The 20,991-nt window shown below is 43.4% G+C and overlaps 1 long non-coding RNA gene across 1 annotated transcript in view; it reads left to right on the top strand.

The window, feature by feature from the left end:
- The window catches only part of LOC109258468 (uncharacterized), a 681,144-nt gene that overhangs the window by 524,876 nt on the left and 135,277 nt on the right, over positions 1-20,991 (top strand). The window lies entirely within an intron of this gene.

Genomic DNA, 20,991 nt, shown 5'->3' with positions numbered 1-20,991 from the left:
TGTGATGGGGAAACGTAACTTCTGCTTTGGCATCGTATTCAGTCCATTCTGGCTGGAAGAGAACAGCATAGACTGATGGCTGATGAACCACAGGGGTTTGCTTCCCCCAGCTCTAGAGGCTACAAGTCTGGGATCAGGGCCCCAGCACCCTATTGGGGTTGTGGTGCTGGCCCCTCCCTGGGTCTCAGGCTGCTGACTTCTGGCCGTGTCCCCATGTGGTGGGAAAGGAGCTCTCTGGAGCCTAATTCTGTTCAGTTCTGCCCCTCATGACCTAGTCAGCTTCCAAGACCTCACCTCCCAAAACCATCAACCCTTTGGGCCTCAGCTTCTCAACCTACGATTCTGGGAAGGACACAGACATTCAGTCTATAGCATTTGGGGAAGTTGAGCCACGGCATCCTCTGTCCATCCTGCAGCTCCTGGCTGTGCTTCTGGGAAGTAGGTTTGCTTTCAGGGATGGACACATTTTTCCCCAGAATCTAGTGTTTTCTTTCCTGTTGCTCTTCCCTGACTCTGAATTTACGGACACCGTAGAGTCTGAAAGCCCAGCTGCGGACTCCAAATCTCTGACTTACCTTTGTAACCACTCATTCTTGGGCAAGATGCTGAAGTTTCCCCTGCTTTGCTTCCTCTCTCTGTAAAATGATTTCATAAATAGTGCACACTGACACGGTTCTGAGCATGAAGTGGGTGAAAATGTAGAAGCTGCATAGAACAGGTCCTGGCGGGTTGTAAGCCTACGATCAGCGCTATTGTTATTTATAACACAGATATTTCTCACTAGAAAAAATGGCGAAGGTTAATTATTCTCAGATTATCTAATTAAGCTTGTCTTTTTAGGTTTTTGACATCTGGGTATAGTTGACACACAGTGTTACATGGGTCCCAGCCTACAACCTAGGGATCCCAGAAGTGTGTGCAACACACTGTGCTCACAAGTAGCCACCATTGGTCACCACACGACACTGTCCCAGCCCCACTGACTGTGTTACCTGTGCTGTGCCTTTAACTCGCCTCAGGTTAAGTTTACCTCTGGCGAGAAGCCTCCCGCCTCTCATCCATTCACTCAGTGAGCAAATACATACAATGACCTAGTCTGTCAGACACTGTGTCTGGATGCCAGGGGTTCAGTCAACACAGACCATGGTCCCCTGCCCTCGTGGTCGCAGACTCCAGAGGAGAAAACAAACAGGAAACCTAACAGGTAACTAGGATATTCAGAATGTCATGGCTGTGGTGAATGCTAAACAGAACACAGGAAGTAGGAGGTGAGCTGTGAAATATTGGAGGACACACTGAAATGGAAGACACAAGAGAATGGCAAGACCCAGAGAAGCCACTGCTTTCTGTAAGCACATATTCAATGTCCCGGAAGTAAAGTCAATAGAGCCATTTTATTTTCTAGATCGATTTTGTGGAAGATGGACTGATAGCAAGACTAAGAAAAAATGCAGATATTAACCTTCACACTTATCAATTTATATAATGAAAATACTTTTAGGGGTCACCTAGGTGGCTCAGTCGGTTCAGCGTCCGACTCCTGATTTCGGTTCATGTCATGATCTTGGGTTGTGGGTTCAAGCCCTACATTGGGCTCTGTCCTGACAGTGCAGAACGTGCTTGGGATTCTCTCTCTCTCCCTCTCTCTTCCCGCCCCCCCACCCCCGTACTCTCTCTCAAAATACATAAACTTTTTTTAAAAAAGATGTGTATGTAGCAAATTCCATAGAAATTCCATGGAAATTACATAGAAAAAAATCATCTTAACACACATTAATTGCAGCAGTCCAGTTATAACTGGAACGTAATGATTTAACAATGCTCATGTCAGAATTGCCTGTGCTAGCTGGGCTGTGCTATAGTATGAGTGTTAAGAGGGTGTGGAAAGCTATTAGGAGGCAGAAGGTCCCTGTGCTTGTATTCTGGCTGTGCCATTTTCAACACTTAGAAAGCCACATACCCTCTCATTTTCTCCAAAACGTATTCTTCTTGATATTTTTAGAGCTGTTCGGACCTCATGGTGAATGCATCTCAGTGGGAGCACTAACCAACTATAATATATTCTTTTATGTTTTCTTTGTCTGAACCTTCCCTTTGCTGCATCCTGTCATCAAGGACTTTGAGGTCTAACAGCCCTGGGGTGGATTTCCATTCATTATACGTAGATCTTGGAAACCTTATTTTACATCTCTAAGCTTGTCTTTTCTCCCCCTTGTGGGAAGGGTGGGCTCATATTCTTACTTTTCAGGATGGAGTGGCCACAGTGCCTCCCACCTATAGCAGTCACAAGCTGTATCCTGGAAGCAAGGTCATGTCCAAATACACATTTTTGTAAAATGCTTCTGATTTTTTTTTTTAATCTCATGTCCTGTCACAGCAAATGTGTAAGTTAGACAGTTACCTAAGCATGGATTCCATGTTACAGATGAGAAGACCCAGGTTCAGAGACTCAGGGAGCACAGGCTGTGGAGCCTGAGTCAGAAGCCAGCTCTCCTCCCCTTTCAGTCCTTCCTGCAGGCGGGGGCTACTCCCGGCCTCCCTGCTCCAGGGAGTGTGGAGCGTAGAAGCAGAGGATCTGGATGGACTCTGCACCTGCTGCTGCGAAACGAAGATAATGTGAGGAGATAAAGTATAAGCATTGAGAATAACTATAATGGCAATAAATGAGAGCATAGATAAAAGTGCTGTGAGAAAACCAATTAAATATGGCCCTCTGACCCGAGGCAATTAGGGAAACTTGCAGAGGCTGGCGGGACCCAGTCTGTAGAGCAGCAGGAGGGGGATGGTTTGCAGATGGGTAATGGAGGAGAAAGAAGATAACTAACTCGAGAACTTTCTGTGTTCTAGGCACTGAAATAGGCTCTTTTACCCACTCACAATGCTGGAAAATTATTACTAGTAGCTCAGTTTTAAGGATCAAAACATGGAGGCCCAGAGTGGACAAGTCTCTTACTCAATAGCAGAGTCCATGAGTATGTGGTATAATTTGATTGCTGGACTCTAACATCTATTATCTATCTATCTATCTATCTATCTATCTATATCTATGTGTCTAACATCTATGTATGTATGTATGTATCTGTCTATGTATCTGTGTGTCTAACACCTATGTGTCTAACATCTGTCTCTCTATGTCTGTCTAACATCTATGTGTCTAACATCTATCTGTCTATCTATCAATCGTCTACCATCTATCTGTCCATCTATGTATCTACCAAGAGTAGAAATGTGGGACCAGAACAACCCGGTGAGAAGATTAATATAAACAAAATGCTGAGGCCAGAGTCATAGGGAGGAGGGAAACGCAAGACTGCTTGAATTAAAGGGTTTTCGTTTGGGATCAGTGGGAACTGAGTTTTGAGAGGTAGGTTAGGTCTAGATTATGATGATTTACAACAGTCCGCCTCAGTGAGGAATCTAGGCTGATGTGACTGGCAGGAGGGAGCCGCTGTGGATCCTTGAGTGGGAGAGTCATATGGATGTGTCTCCAAAATAGCTATTTTGCGTTGAGTGCTTAACAAAAATAGGCCCTGGGATAAGTACAGATATACCTTGTTTTGTTGCCCTTTGCAGGTGTATTTTTTACAAACTGAAGGTTTGTGGCAACCGTGCCTCAGGCAATTCTGTTAGGACTGTTTTCACAACAGCCTCAGCAAACTTGCTGTCTCTGTCACATCTTGGTAATTCTCACCGTATTTTGAATTTGTTTATTATTGTTCGTATGTTTGTTACAGTGATCTGTAATCAGTGATCTTTGATGTTACTGTCATAATGGTTTTGGGATGCCACAGACTGAGTCATTAAATGCTATGTGTGTTCCGACTGCTCTGCCCACCAGCCTTCCTGTTCTGTGAGACCCAACAGCATTGAGATCAGGCCAGCGAACAACCCTCAGTGACCCTGGGAGTCCAGGAAGAGTCACATCTCTCACTTTCAACCAAAAGCTGGAAATTACTAAGCTCAGAGAAGAAGGCCTGTCAGAAGCCAAGACAGGCTAACAGCTAGGCCCTTTGACCACACAGTTAGCCAAGTTGTGAACTATGAAAAAGAAAACCACAGGCCCAACATGATGTCCTTTAGGACAAGTCCACAAACTGGTGCTTCACCCCTGTCCTGACTGCCGTTCCAGACTTCCCCAGAAACGCTCTCTTAACTGCAGCAAGGAATTTTCTGCTTCAGTGAGGTAATATATATTACGTGGGCCCTCTCCGTCCTCCCTTCCTCCCCAAAGGGAGCTGAGGTAATCCACCTAATGAGAACCACCCCCCCCCACCTTCCCCCTAAGGGAAGATGACCTTGCCTCCAACAATCCTTTTCTTCTGCAAATAACTTTCTTGCCCCTCCCTCCTTCCTAGGAAAACCTTCCATTTTGCACCTCTCCTCAGAGCTCCTCTCTACTTTGCTGGGTGAGATGCTGCCTGGTTCATAAAGTGCTTAATAAGGGCAATTAGATCTTCAGATTTACTCAGTTGAATTTTTGCTCTTCAACAGATTTGGTGGCAGCACTGGGATCCGAAGGAAACCTCTGTCAGCATTTGGGGATGAAGGGAAACACAGGTGTTGCCCCCTACACACTCTTAGAATTCACAGTCTTTCTAGCCATTTCCAGAGGCCATTGGTGAGTTCCTGTTGGCTTGAGCTCTGGTCTTTTGTGTTCAAACTCCCGATCTGATTGGTTCACGGAGGAGTCTAGACCAATGGGAGTCTCTGACGGAGCACCAATCCATAGCCCTTGGTCCACTGCACAATTCCATGTCAGAATCCCTTCTTCAGTTGTATTCTGCAGTCCCACTAAACTGGGGTTTTCTGGCCTTTTACTAGTCCCAGTGTACAGCGCCATTTAGTAAAATGGCGGATTTAGTCCACACTGAGAACTACTGGTAGTTACTGGTCACATGTAAGAACTGGCCTGAGCCGAAGATCAGATTGGCTTTGCTTTTAGCTGGACTGGGTCCAATGGTAGGCCTCCAGTATTGTTTTACATAAAGGCCACTTGCTAATGGGAATCTTAGAAGCCAAAATTAAAGCCACAAACATTGACGGGCATTGGGTCAACATTTAAAAAGTGTCAGAGCACTCACCACCTCAAGAATCCTGTGAAGGGATAGTTTGGTCATGGGGCAGGTTACATGGCACTAGGTTACCTGCCAGTCAAGAAAATTTCTGTGCAGTGAGATACACTGTAAAACACCCCACAATTCCCAGCCCTATGGCATGTCCCTTTTAGGTATTAGCTTGGTTCTGAGAAAGGCCCAGCTAAAAGAAATGGGATGTTTCAAATCCTTCCAGCACACCTGCTTATTTTATTTTATTTTATGTCCTGGGCACCTGGGTGGCTTCTGACTTTCAATTTCAGTCAGGTCATTATCTCATGGTTCATGGGATCGAGCCCCATTTCAGGCTCTGTGCTGACATCTCAGAGCCTGCTTGGGCTTCTGTCTCTCTCTCTCCTCCTTTCTCTCTGCTCCTCCCCTATTTGTGCATTCTCTGTCTCTCTGTCTCTGTCTCTCTCTCAATAAATAAACTTAAAAAAACAAAAGAAAACTGTAGTCCTGGAAGTTGCCTATATCTAGCAGTATGGAAAAATTTTGCTAAAGGTAAACTAGAATTACAGGGGCCAATTGTGGGGAACATTCTAATTAAATAAGATTTTTTAAGAAGTGTGCTGGAAAGCAAGGGTTCCCAATTAAGCAAACAGAATGGGATACTTACTGTGATTGGCATACAGAATCCTCCAGAAGCTTTCAAAATTCCAAAGTGGTTTTGTCGAAAGATATATTACAAAAGGCTAACGCAAAAGTAAACAGAGGAAAGGTACATACAAAGAAAGACCACAGTATCCACCCTGAAGAGACCAATTAGGCAGACAGCTGCCTTGTAAAGTAAGACCACCCTGGGCTACAGGCTGTCCTCTGCAGGTCTTTTTTACTCTTTGGTCAAAGGCCACACTAAGGGCCATAGTTAAGGAATTTCTTAAGCGTGGGTTTGGGGGTGGGGATCCTTAAAAGTTCTTGGAAACAGATTCCCTCCTAAGCCTCCCTGAAAGAGGGAAATAAAACTCGACGTCCCTTCCGTCCCCAATTCAGATCCACCAGTCAGTGATCACTTCTCTCCTGGGAATAGCTCTTGCCTTCTTACTTGCGTGCTTTTGTGTCTTAGGAATTGGGTTTGGCTCTCTGCCTGGGATGTGCAGGCTGTTGGTTCTTTCTTTGGCTGTCTTTGGAAGCAGCTCTGGATCTGGCGCGGGCGGTCCTGTGGTAGAACCCCTTCCTAAGGAACGTGGTGGAGGCCTTCACAGAACAAAGGAAGACAGCATGCAGTATGGCCCAGTCAACTCCTGTACACGTATCGTAGCTCTGACACGACTCTGTAACTTGGAGTGTGTCCATTCAGACTATATGTGTCGTCATATATGGGAGACACAGAAGTAGAAATTGCATAAAAGACTACACACCGCTGTGCTCAGGGCTGTTTTTCGGGTACAAACCCACTGAGCCTGTGCTGGCACAAAGAATGAAGTTGCCTCCTAGACAAAGAGAGCCTCAGTGTCCCGACTCTCTGTGCGAGAATCCTGCTATGGTCCTTTTTGTGTCCTCTTTGTGGATAACTCTTGGGTCTCTCTCTATATATATACATATTTTACCAATTCTAAAACCTCCTTATTTAATCTCCCAAAGATTTCAAGTATTGTAAAACTCTGGCCTTAGGGAACCAATGTCCTTCTAGGAGGGGCTATCGTTTCATTCCTGTGCCTTTGAAATGGTAAATGATCTGCCTGCCCTCTTCTGGGACTCTCATCAAGGCCATCCCTTTAAAATGCAAATTTGAGGGAGGTAATTCTTATCAAGAAAAAAACAAAAGGGGGAAAGGTCTTTTGGAACTGGACCTGTCAAGGACAAATACAGATCTTGTGTCTCCTCCACAAACATTAGTGGCAAAATCTTTAACCATCTAGCAGAAAATCCTAACTTCTTCCAAATACCAGAAAAACGAATTTAAATCCAACTTTGATGATGAGTGAGTTTTGTTCATGGCAGTGGTTTTAAAATAGGAGCTATGAAGATTTGGTTTTCCTCTGTCTGTATGTTCATGTGTCCCTATATGTGTGTGCTCCTTTCTACCTCCATAAGGGTTTGTTGAAATGTTGTAAAAGAGCTCTCTGCACTCTCTTAGTTTATTGGTCTTAAACAAACAGGAACTTACATAAATTGGTATTCATAAAAATTCTCAGAGATGTAATAGAAATTAACCCAAATGTTTTCCAGGTTCACATCACCTGGGATAATCTTCAGTAACGTTAGTTTAAGTGTGTATGTTTAATTAAAATAGTCATGTGTTGAGAGTTGCAGTTAAACAGGTTTTATTCTACCTGAATTTACTAGTTATATTCACGTTACCTGTTATAATTTGCCAGCAAAAAAAATCTACATTGATGGCTGATGTTGTCTGATGTCTCATGAAGTTTTTGTGGATAATCCGAACATACTTCTGGGAGTGAATAATTTAGATTTAAGTGAAATGAGAGTATATAGATAAACTTCTGGCAACAATTACATTTTATGATACGTGTACTCTAAAATAGCTTTCCAAAACTTGTGTTAAGTTGAAACTTTAGAGTCTTGCTAAATTAAAGTAAAAGATAGAAATTTATGGAATATTTAGATCATGTCCAAATAGGATAAAATAGTGACAGAGTAGTTACTAATAAGGAAAAGCATAGGACAAAATCTGAATGCAAAAGTGAAAGTTGTAGAAGGTTGGTGGAAAAAAAGATTCTTTGCAAAGGAATTTTAATGTGTGGTCAGTCAGGCTAATATTCAAATGCATTTTAGTTAAAAAAGTAAACTGGTGCAAAATTAGAAATTGGTTTTCTTTGTAGGACAAAGTTTTCTTGGAGTATTGGTCTGCTTTTGATAAGAGTTTATAAGAGTTTTTTGTTTGTTTTCCTTTTAAGTAATATGCCTCAAAAAAATATTTCTGGGTTTTGTCAGAATAATTTTATGTGTCTTTATCAGGTCTTTGATTCCTTAAAAAACTGAACTCACTTAAAATCTAAGGTTTTCTGTTTTTTTGTTTGTTAGCTCAACTGTTCACTGTCCTATGTTTGCCTGCAAAATCTTCAACTGTCACCGTGGTTGAGTAGATAAAGTATTGTTTCAGTGACTTATGGTCCTATTTGACAAGTGTTTTGTTGTTTTTTTAAAACTTTTTGGTATTTTTAAAAAACTTCCCAAAATTGAATTCTCAAGGAAGTCCTTTTGACCTGGAAATAACTCTGGGAATTTTTCCAGAGTACTTCTTGGAACATTTCACAGGTACTCTTTTTTTTTTTTTTCTTGAGATACAGGGAGAGTGTGAGCTGGGAAAGGGGCAGAGGGAGGGGGAGACACAGAATCTGAAGCAGGCTCCATACTGAACTGTCAACAATGAGCCTACATGGGGCTCAAACCCACCAACCGTGAGATTGCAACCTGAGCCTAAGTCAGACACTCAAACTACTGAGCCATCCAGGTGCCCTGTCTTTGGAACATTTCAAAGGATTTGCTAAACTAACCAGGATTGACATGTTAAATTATATGGAAAGTATCAACACATACGAATTGATACTAAGCCCCCTCTATGTTGTATTTGTTCAGATGTGTAAGTGTTCTAGAAATTCTGTGAAATCCCTAGAAATCTGGAATGTCCTGGTATAATGTTATCACTTGTGATCATTGTCTTATTTTCTGAAACTGCTGTCATCAAAACTGAGGCTCATGGTAAAAGGACAGAACCTAACCAAGTGTTAAGGAATACCCTTGCTGGTTTTTGTCCAAGGGTAGCAGCAACAGGTAAATATTGTGGCCCATGTGGATCAAGTCCATTCTGCTCCTGCGGGAAGCGACCCCAGGGTGTCAGATTTCGGCCGTCCTGACGTTCTTCACCACAGCAACTGTCTGCTCCTGACCCAGAGAAATCCAGATATGTAGACGGTGCCTGTAAATGAAGAGCCAGGGCTGTGGGAAACCCACCATGACCACTTGGTTCTCCCCGGCTTTCTGGAAAACCTCATTTTTTTTTATGGTTTTTGGAATTCTGCTTTATGCACTTAGATGCACTATGTATTTAAGGTGACCCAAATTGTGAATAGACATTGGTGAGGAGACTTCCATAAAATTGCAGAAACTGTCAACCAGCAATGTCTGACCCGTGATGTCCATCATTTTAGAAAGCCTTTTTTGGTCCCAGAAGCTTCAGACTTTCTTTGTCCGGACCCTTTGAACACCACTCAGTGAGAGTTTCCGATACGTTCTTCTTGTGCTTTCGTTTTCTGGATGGGCTGAAGCTTTCCCCTGCTGCAAGGCTGATGTGCTCACCTGCCAAAGAAACAGGTAGAAAATGTGTTTCCCATTTGGGGTTTGCTGTCCGTGATCTCCAGTGATGGAAGCAGCACCCACTTCACTGGGTAAATCATGTGAAACTGATGATGTTGAATGTAGAATTGCCTCTGTACCCATTACTTCAATCGTCAGACAAGGTTGAGAGAACTGAGATCCTCCAACTCAAAATTTCTGAACTTGCCACAACTGCTGAACTTCCCTGGCCTCAGCAAATGCCTCTGGTCTTGCTGACTGTTCACGGTTCCCCCTTGGCAAAGACATAAACTGGCTCCACATGAGATAGTCACCTGCAGCCAGGTGTCTAATGATATACAACTTTCTGCTGATCCCTGTTGTCTCAGGCTAGAATGACCAGCTACTATAAGTATAATGCCTTATACTCAAGCCTATCATCAACAGGTCATAGAAGTTTTCCCAGATCCCAATTCAAAGGACCCTGTTGGCCACAGGCTGGAGGCTGGTGAACTGGGGAATTCTGGAAATGTCATGTAACATTCTCAAGGCCTCTCTGAGGGAAGGTGACCTAGCCTGAAACACGTCTTTTCTTCTGCTAATAATTTCTTTGCCCTCCCCTCCTTCAAAAACCTTCCCACTTTGTAAAACTTCCTTGTGGTCCTCTCTGCTTGCTAGATGGGATGCTGCACCATTCATGAATCTCCTATGAAAGCCAGTTTGATGCTCAGATTCACTCAGCTGAATTTTTGTTCTTTGACAGAACACGAAGGAGAAATTCTTGATAAAAATTAAAAGTGCTACTCCATTGAGCACACTAGTGATAAGAAAGTTAAACAGGCTTCTTGCTGATATGGGGAATGTTTTAGTGGTCTGGATGGAAGTTCAAACAAGCCACAACATTCTTTAAGCCAAAGCCTAAGGTGAAGAAGCTTCACAAGAAGATTTTGAAGCTAGTAGAGGTTTGTTCACGAGGTTTAAGGAAAGAAGTCAGCATTATAACAAAAGTGCCAGGTGAAGCAGTAAATGCTGATGTCAAAGCTGCAAGTTATCCAGAAGGTCCAGCTAAGAGAATTAATGAAGGTGGTTACACTAAGCTACAGGTTTTTAATGTACATGAACCAGCCTTCTAGTTTAAGGAGATATCATCTAGGACTTACATAGGCAGAGAGTAGAAGTCAATGCCTGGCTTCAAAGCTTCAAAGGACAGGTTGACTCTTTTGTCACGGTTAATGCAGCCGTTCACTTTCAGTTGAAGCCATGGCTGTTTCACCATTTTGAAAATCCTAGGACCCTTAAGAACTATGCCAAACATACTCTGCCTGTAATCTGTAAGTGGAACAATAAAGCCTGCATGACTGTACATGTTTATAACATGTTTACTGAGTATTTTAAGCCCATCGTTGAGACCTCCTCCTCATAATAAAAAGATTTCTTTCAAGGGGCGCCTGGGTAGCTCAGTCAATTAAGCGTCCAACTTCGGCTCAGGTCGTGATCTCACAGTTCGTGGGTTTGAGCCCCACATTGGGCTCTGTGCTGACAGCTCAGAGCCTGGAATCTGGATTCTGTGTCTCCTCTCTCCACCCCTCCCCCCAGTGGTGTGCGCTCTCTCTCTCTCTCTCCCACTCCCTCTCTCTCTCTCAAAAATAAACATTAAAAAAATACATTTCGTAAGGTTACAACTGCCGTTGAAAGTGATTCATCTAACATATATGGGCAAAGTAAACTGAAAACCTCTGGAAAGGATTCACTATTCTGGATGCCTAAGAATAACGTGATTCATGGGAAGAGGCCAAGACATCAACATTAACTTGAGTTTGGAAACCATTGATTCCAGCTCTCACAGATAACTGAGGGATTCAAGCCCTCAGTGGAGGAAATCACGGCAGATGTGGTGGAAACAGCAAGAAAGCTAGAATCACAAGTGGATCCTGATGAAGGGACTGAATGCTTGCAAGCTTGTGATAAAACTTGAACAGAAGAGGGGCTGCCTTTCATAGACAAGACAAAGAAAGTGGTTTCTTGAGATGGAATCCACTGGTGATGATGCCGTGAAGATTGTTGAAATGACAACACAGGATTCAGAATATGACACAAACTTAGCTGATGAAGAAGCAGAGGGTTTGAGAGGATGGGCTCCACTTTCGAAAGAACTTCTGCTGTGGGTAAAATGCTGTCTGACAGCCTCCTGTGCTACAGAGAAATCGTTCATGAAAGGAAGAGTCAGTTGATACAGCAAAGCTCATTGTTATCTTATTTTGAGAAATTGCCACAGCCACCCCAGCCTTCAGCAGCAACCCTGACTAGTCAGCAATCACCAACAGACAGGTAAGACCCTACACCAGCAAACAAGATGATGACTCACTAAAGCTCAGATGACGGTTAGCATTCTTAACGATAAAGTATTTTGTAATTAAGGATTACATTGGATTTCTTTTTGTTTCTATTTGTTCATTTGGTCATTATGATACTGTATACTTAGTAGACTATAGTATAGTGTAAACATAACTTTATAGTCATTGGGAAACCAAACATTCATTCAACTCCCTTTACTGTGGTATTCACTTTATTGTGCTGGTCTGGAACTGAACCCACAACATTTCTGAGGTATGACTATACTTGTTCTACATTGGTTCTGCTAGAAGAAACTTTTGGAGATACTGATATTCAGGCTCACTCCAGATGTCTAACTCAGCACCTCCAAGGGTGAGGCTTAGGTTTATAAATACATCAAAATAATCCTAGATATTTGTGATATATATCCTATATTAAAGATCACTCTAGGGGCTCCTTGGTGTCTCAGTAAGTTAAGCTTCCGACTTCAGCTCAGGTCATGATCTCACGGTTCGTGAGTTCAAGCCCAGTATCAGGCTCTACACTCTCAGTGTAGAGCCTGCTTGGGATTTTTCCTCTCTTCCTCCCTCTGCCCCTGCTGCACTCATGCTTCCCCCCCCCCCTCAGAATAAATAAACTTTAAAAAAAAAAAGATCACTGTTGAGTGTCCTAATATCATATCTGGAATAATCAGAGGCTTTTCCAAGACCCCCATGTATCATAACATGGATAATTTAGTAGGACATGCTCTTAGAGGCATTTCTTGTCCCATTGGAACTAGGAGCAGGGCCCTGAGTGGCCAGGGCATTGACCTCTAGAGATGGAATGGAAGTACCTGGGAATCAGGGTTGGGTGGGAAAAACAAGCTACAGACATCGTGGGCTGGAACAGAACAACAGTGAGCTTGTCAGGACTAGTCGGCAGACAGGAGAGGTGTGTTCTCTATGCATCAGATTTCTGTATCAACAATATCATGAAAATAACTGAAATGGGACCTCCATGCGGGAGAACTAATGACCTTAAAATAGCAGTGGAGCCAAATCCCTGAGGAGAGACGGGCAAGGTCTTCAACTGGTGTGTTGTCTGTAAGCAGAAAGAACACTAGGAAGTGAGCCACGATGGGAATATCAACAGAAACAAGAAAACACAAATTCATTGCCCAAGGATATTCAGATGTTGGACTAATCAAATATGGAGTGTAGAATGGCAGTGTATGAGAGGTTCAAATAAAGGGAGCAAGAAGCAAATATTTTATAAGGAAAATCAGAGCAACTTAATGAAAATGGAACATGTAAAGGAAATCTATCAGTTTTACTTAATAGTGGCTAGGTTGAAAGGCAGGTACACAAAGTTTGGGAGAACCTAAGTGATCTAGAAGATATATTCAAGTAATTTATGTGGAATGCAATAAACAGAGGTGAAGAGCTGAGAGTTTTGAGCGAGGGATTCAGAAATATCAAGGATGAAATGAGAATGTCTCAGATACAACTGATTAAAATTCTGGAAGGACATAATTGAAAAAATAGATGAGAGACAACATTTAAAGAAAAATGTCTAGAACTGAGGAAAAATATGAGTCTTCTGAATGAGGAAACACAGTGTAAAAACAAAGAATAACTGCTTTCCAAAACGGCCCCGTGAATTAGGTGTTGTTACTGTTCGAATTGTGTGCCACAAAAATAAATGTTGAAGTCCCATCTCGCGGTAAGTCAGAATGTGCCCATATCTGGAAAAAGGATGCTTGCGAATGTCAGTGGTGAAGATGAGGTCATATTAGAGCGAGCTCTTTGCCCAGTATGACTGGTGACCTCATGAAAAGAAGAGAGACTGGGGAACAGAGGCAGAAGGGCACATGAGCACAGATGGGACGCACTGAGGGAAGACACTGGTGTGATGAAGAAAGCAGAGATGGGAGGCTCATCGTGGCCATAAGCCCAGGAGTGTCAGAGGCTGTAGAGAGAGCGTGGCCTGCTCACTTCTGGATTCCAGAACTGCAAGAAAATATGCTTCTGTTTCAAGTCTCACAACTGGGGATACTCTGCCACAGCAGCCCTAGAAAGGAACACAGACATTAATGGTTCCACATTGCAGCTGAGGGAACAGTGTCAGAGAGATGACCTCCTTGGTCCGGGGAGTGAGGGGAAGTCTCAGTCCCTTGGACCCATAATCTCGTAGCACAGCTGAGGCTGCCGGTCAGAACAGAAGGCAAACGTTGGGACCTCCAGGCTCCCTTCATGAGCACAGATGTGTTTTCTTTGACCCTCATGGATTTGGTTTCTTTTGGTGTTGATTATTTATCAGAAGTTCAAAATTATGAGATTTTAAATGTCTTGGATTACAGGCCCCCTTTCATGAATTTCCACAGAAGAGTAATTACCTGGAACCCAGCGCATATGCTACCATTTCGTATTCATATGCTCTCCTGGTTTGCCTGTCCCCACGTAACATGATTCATGTGATTTATGCTTCTTGCCAAGCCTGTGGGGTGTTCACATTTATGGCCTCTGCTGAGGAAGGAGATTAAAGACCAGACTTTGGACTTAGCCGTTCTTAATAACATCAACACCTTACAGTGGTGTCATGAATGAGGGGATAATTATCCACCTCAAGTATCCATTTCCCTTGTTGGAAACAACCTGCATTGGAGAAGCTGGTGGATTAAATTTAATACTTGAAAATCAATATCACCTGTTGCACAGCAGGTGTCCAGTAATGTTAATCATTACCCTCATATAACTCTCGAACTATCTATAATGCAAGTGGAATATAAGAAGTGTCATAAGAGAAAAGTTCTCATAAGAGCCAAACAGTGTATTTCTGCAAGGACTTCAAAAGATTGAAGAATCACATCCATTTCAAGGGCAGAGGCAGGTTGACCTAGAAGTTATGTTGATGAAGAAAGAAAAGAAATTGAAGGCATCGGTAATACAACACACGCCTCACAGTGTAGTATGTGGAGTTGATTTGGACTGAGGATCTGAGAAAATCCGCATCACATGCACAGCCCTTGAACCTGCCTAATCTGAGTGCCCCAAGGTGGAGAGCTCAGCTCCTGACCAGTGTCCCACATGGAGCCAACAAGCCTTGCTGCCTGGAGATGGTCACCAGAGAGCTGAGGGATGGGTGCTCAGAGGTGAGCACACGCTCCCAGAAATGTGGGTGCAAGTATGGGCTCCCCCCTGGAGGCAAACTTCAACCAATGGAGGGCAGTAGTCGGTTGATAACTGCCCCCAAGTTCCTATAAGGTAGCTTCTACACTATTCAAGAGGATCCCTCAGGGAGACTGAACTCTGGTTGCTGGGAATAAGAATTAATGCATTAATGAAATGTTTTGGGGTGATTTTCTCCTTTTCACCTCCCTTCCCAGCTCCCTCACTACTTACTGCTTCCTGGGAACCCCTCCCAAAAAAGCTACCTGCATGCAGGTCCCCAGACTCCATCTCTGTACTCAGCAGCATCTCCGCTGAGACAATTCAGGTGACCCTCATGGTTGTTACCGTCCTCATCTTTAGTGAGCAGTTAGTTACGGTGCGGAAAGCCCTCTGCTTAATTTCCTACATAGATCATATCATCTCATGTAAGCCTACTACACTATGAGATCGGTAGTGTTAACTCTCCATACAGATAAAAATTTGTAGCTAAGATTAATGGCACAGGTAATCACACATCCACTATGGGTGAAGCAGAGGTGGGTTTGAATACATGTCCAGGTTAGGTTAGCAACCAAAGTCTTATCTAAACAGAATAATAAGTTAATTTATCTGTAAAAGCCCATGCATCTCCATACAACCTTCGTTTCTTAGGTTTTAAAGGCTGAAACTATGACGCTAACGTGTCTTATCAGACTTATTCCCCACTGCTCTCCACAATATTCATTCACTAACTTGAGGCGTTGCTGCTGAATAATCCCTGAAGTGTTTGTCTAGCCTGCCTAGTCAGACTACGAGCTTTTTGTTGTTTGAGTTTTGTTTTGCTTTTGTCTGAGTGATCTCTGCATGTTCCTCTGTGATTCTTCCACTGCTCCCTGAAGAGATCATTAAATGGTAGGTAAACTACATTTGGCAGGGATACGCAGGCTTAGTTTCTGTGGATAAGCAGCAGCCGAGGTAGTACAGGGAGGAACACGTAAAATACACACAAAAATCGCTATTAAGAACTAAGACACTCATTTCAGGTACATAAATGTCTTCACTGAGGTCTGTGTATTGTATGACCTCCTACTCCTTCCATTTATTGAAGTCTGGGTACTTGTGACTTAAACTTGTAAAAATCAAACAATTCCCTTGAGATTGAAGGGAAGAAAGCAAAGTGTTCCTCCCATGGGCTTTGTTAATGGCATTATCTGGGCCCCCTAAAGAAGTAACCGCAGGGATCCTCGTGACTTCTTTACCCACGTGTGGTTTTCCACAAAGCAGACTGTTGTCACTTTTTGCTACTTACTGAAAAGAATGAAGGAGATGTTGGGGTGACCATCCTGCTAGTTTCTTCCTCTCTTATGGTCTCCTTTCTTCTCCATCATTGTCTCTCTGCTGTTTCTCCCCTACCCCCTGTTCCTCACACACACACACACACACACACACACACACACACACACACACACACTCACACATTCACACCATCATTTAAAATCCACTGCCTCTCTTTCCCACAAACAGTCAAGGCTACATTCTGCTCTTGCTGAAAAGGATGCTAATCTAGCACAGTAGGTTTTGAAAACTGATATAACAAACTCATTGTCCAGCAGTAAATATCAGATTAAACATTCACCTTCAGGTGGCTCTATTACCTGAGAGCAAGATAAATGCAGCAAGAAGGTAACATCCCAAGAAGCATGCATCTGACACATTCTTTGACCTTCATCCGGCTACAAGTACCACTGGATGACAAGTACTGGTGACAAGAAATTTTCAAATTCTCTGATCCTTGCACGAAGGCAACACAGCATTTATCCAAAATTAGGGCCTAGATGATGATGGTCCTCAATCTATTTCAAACTTGGGAACAGTTCTGGGTGTCCCATATTTGGAAGACGGTGTTGCAGAAATCTGGCATCCACTGGAGCTCTGATCATCAGAGATCATCTATAGGCCAGCAGTACTGGAATTAGCCGTAGATCGTTAGAAATGTAGACTCTCAGGTGCCTGGTTGGCTCACTCAGTTAAGCATCTGACTTTGGCTCAGGTCATGATCTCGGGGTTCATGAGTTCGAGCCCTACACCAGGTTCTGTGCTGACAGCGTGGAGCCTGCTTAGGATTCTGTCTCCCTCTCTCTCTGCCCCTCCCCTACTCACTCTCTCTCTCTCAAAAATAAATAAACATTAAAAAAATGAAATGTAGAATCTCAAGCCCCACCCAAACTAGTATGAACATATTTAAGAAGATTGAAATCATGCCAAGCATCTTTTTTCCAACCACCATCCACCATGGAATAGAAATAGGAATAAATAGCAAAAAGAAAACTGAGAAAATTAAAAAAAAAAAGGTGTGGAAATTAAATAACACAATCTTAAGCAACCAGTGAGTGGGTCTAATTAAAATCGCAAGGGAGGGGTGCCTGGGCGGCTCAGTCGGTTAAGCATGTGAGTCTTAGTTTTGGCTCAGGTCATGATCTCATGGTTCATGAGTTCAAGTCCCACATCGGGCTCTACACTGCCAGTGCAGAGCCTGCCTTGGATTTTCTCTCCCCTCTCTCTCTCTCTGCCCCTACCACCCTTGCATGGTCTCTCTCTCAAAATAAATAAACTTACAAAAAATCACCAGGGAGATCTGAAAGTTTCTTGAGACAAAGGGAAATGAAAATACAACATATTGGAGTTTACTGAGCAGCAGAAGCAGTACTAAGTAAACTCTTAGACAGAGCTACATCTGCAAATAAGACCAGCACATTCACTGTCTTCAACGGAAGTCTAGTGGGGAAGAAGAATGGATTTAGAAAATAAAATGGCAATAAATGTTGTGGTGGAGGAAATACACAGTACTGTAGGAACATGGCCAATAACATAGGATAATGCTGGGGAGGATGGGAAATCGGGATACACTGGAATAAAGAATAAACAAATTGCCACTACTTGGATGCTAGGACTGCAGGAGAAAGAAAGGTCCAGGGTGAGTCGAAGTTCTGTTTGAAATGCTGAGTGGATGATGATCCCTTTGTGCACAGGGTCAACTGAGAGAGGAACAGCTTTGTGGGAGGGTAATGAGTTGACCTTTGGTCATGTTTAGTTCAAACAGTGGGCAATGTATAGTAGGCAGCTAAAGACAGATGCTGGGAACTCGGGGTGTGGTCTGGATTTGAGAATGTGATGTAGGAAAATATAGAGATGCAAACTTCCGCCATAGGGAGGGATGAGACAGCTCAGAGGGATCATCTCGGAGTAAAGCTTGGTGTCAGCCCTCAGAAATCTCCATTGTCTTTCCATCATTTATCAACTTTATGGATCTGTGGATAATACCAAGTGACATGGGCTCCAAAGGATGTGGTTGCTTTGGAAATGCCAATCACTACTGGCAAGGGAGGACCCACTTCTGGGGAGCCTTGTATACCATAGTCATTTCTAGAATGGGCTTCTGGATGAAAGAGGAAAGCAATTAAAATACTTAACAATGCTGAGCGTTATTTTCCCAAACGTGCTGGGCAGTCTTCACTGACAACTCCTTTCGTAGACCGGCTAATAATCCATTTCAAGGCATGACTATCTGGAAATAATGGGATTTGCTGATGTCCCAAAATAAAATTCATCTCTTAAAATGGGCATGTCTGGGTGGCTCCTAAACTGACCTCCAAGGTGTGACAGTTACCTCATGTGAAGCCGTCCAGGTCAGAGCTGCCTAGGCTATGGGAAAAGAAGAGTATGAGTAAGAGGCATCTCCCCTGGGAGACTTGCAGAGATTTCTCGCAGAAGCGTGTACTCAAGCGATCCCCTTGCTTTCACCCAGTCGTAGGGTACAGACCCCAGTCGCAAGCCTGGGGTGAATGAATGAAGTTTCTCAAAGGAGCCTGTTTAGAGATTAGGTTAGTCAGGGATCATAGAAATATTGTACCTCGTAAAGGCTTTCACTGTGCTTTTGGGAAGAGAGGGTTAATGGAAATATATCCTTTATTCCACACTCACAAATATTTGTGCACATCAGTAAAATTACCCACAGAGACGTAAACAATCATCAGTCTTTTTTTAGGAATTATTTAATAAGTTGTCTATGATAGGATGTGCTTGTGGCCAAGGTGAGCACAGTGAATGAAAATTGACATGGCATCCAATATCCTTATGGGGATATGTATCTACTTTAGGAGAAAAATATACAAATAACCACATTAAAAAAGGTTTGAACATACTCCAACCTAAATAAGTATTATGCTCATGAGGCAAATGGCTCTATTTTCACTGTAGGTTGCTGGGTTTAAGACAGGCATCAACGCCTCAGCTCTCTCACTTACTGGCCTGGTAGGACCGAGCATGTTACTTATTCTAAGAGGGATGATAGGGACCACCTGGATGGCCCAGTCGGCCGAATGTCCAACTCTTGATTTAGGCTCAAGTCATGATCTCACAATTCATGGGATGGAGCCCTGAGTCATGCTCTGTGCTAATAGTGTGGAGCCTGCTTGGAATTCTCTGTGTCCTCTCTGCCCCAATCCAACTTGTGCCCAAGCACTCTCTCTCGCAAATTAAACATTTTGTTTTAAGTGGGATGATAATAATAATAGTAACATCATAAGGCTCATGTGAAGATTACGTGAGAGGATTCTAAATGACAGCACACAGTAAAGACCTCAAAAGTCTGGTTGTGGTTAGAGGGGAAGATCCTAAAAGCAAGATAAGCCAGCCCGGGTCAGGGAGTGCTTTCATGCACGAGTGACAGGTGACTTCAGTATGACAGGTGGGATGAGGAGAATGTCATTCAGAGAAGAGGAGACCATGTATGAGAAGGTAAGCACAGAAACGGAAATGAGGGGAAAGTCTGAACAGAGGATTTCGCACAAGGGTTAATGTGCCCCCTTCAGGCACTCGGTAAGCAACAAGGCCCCGCAGAGGAAGGCATCAACTGTGTTAAAGGCCATGGAAGCTGTTGTTACATTTTCAGTAGGGGGTCTCACAGGTATTTCCCAGAGGATGTTCTGGCTTCAAAAGTGGGGTCCTAAACTATTTACACAAGAGATGCTTGTGGATGGCCATCAGGTTGAGGGACATGGGAGGCAGGAGAGCTAAAGGTGTTGCTTTGAACTATGTTCTTAGACTTCATTGGTTAGGACGGACCTGTCTTGACCTGAGACCTAAGCTCTTAATCACTGAGCTCACTGCCGAAGCGCCCTCCAAGCGCGATTCCTGGAGCAACGTGTGTTTCTACTAAGAAGCTATCTGCTCATATATGACAACGGGGCCCTAGCCCTGCTCTCTGGTGTCTCACAAATACGCACTGGCACAGACCCCCTCAGTGGAGGGAGGCACCGGAAATCTTCACCTGCTGTACTTTGTGTCTACCCAGAGTATTTTTTTCCCAGCAATTATGACCAACAAATTCGAAAAGGAAGAGAACCACATTAAGTTTTAGTTTAGCTTAATGAGAAACTCATCGACAGTGCACAAACATGGTAAAGCCAATGCCTGGTTTGGTCTTAGTTCCTGGCCTTGCATCCCTTGCTACAGTCTTTGCCAGAAACTTTTAGTTATTGGAATGAGATACCAAAGTAGAAACCCTCCCAAGGTTTCTGGAACATAATACCTTATTATTTATTACTTTATACGCAAGGAAGATGCAGCCTAGTTGGAATTAATGGCTATTTCCCGGCTCTGAAAAGTGCAGAGCCATGATGTGCCTCACACTGTACTGATTCCACAAATCTTCATTCCTCAGGTACCAAGCCACATCTTGTTCCACCGTGCACATTTGGTCCTGAAAGGCTGTATTTATTGTCAGTACTTTCATGAACATTTTTTGAGGAAGCTTTCTTTCTGGGAATGGAGAGTATCTGTGCATGGGTTTCCTCTGGTACTCTCCCAGCAAAGAAGGTTTATTACTTTGGGTCGTTGTCATAGACCTGGTTCTGGAAAACTAGCAAAAAGGTGAGGGCATGACCAAGAGTTGATGCTATGGAAGACTGACTGAGGGCTTTGTTTCCCATTACAGCAGAACCCAGGAGCTGGTAGCAACAAAGTGGGATGTATGCATGTCTGTAGGATTACAAGGGAGCCTATAACAAGAAGCAAAGACAAGGGGGAGGGATTTCTCAGTTGGAATATGGTCATCCAGGGCCTTCACTCTTACTGATGGAGTTGGGTTGGGGAGGAGACGATGAGAAGCAAGCACCTTAACAGAGTGAGACGCT

This window comes from Panthera pardus, unplaced genomic scaffold, assembly GCF_024362965.1.
Source record: "Panthera pardus isolate Hobbes unplaced genomic scaffold, ASM2436296v1 HiC_scaffold_12, whole genome shotgun sequence".
Taxonomy (NCBI): Eukaryota; Metazoa; Chordata; class Mammalia; order Carnivora; family Felidae; genus Panthera; species Panthera pardus.
Note: the sequence above shows the minus strand (reverse complement) of the source record. Positions and strands in the feature narration are given on the sequence as shown.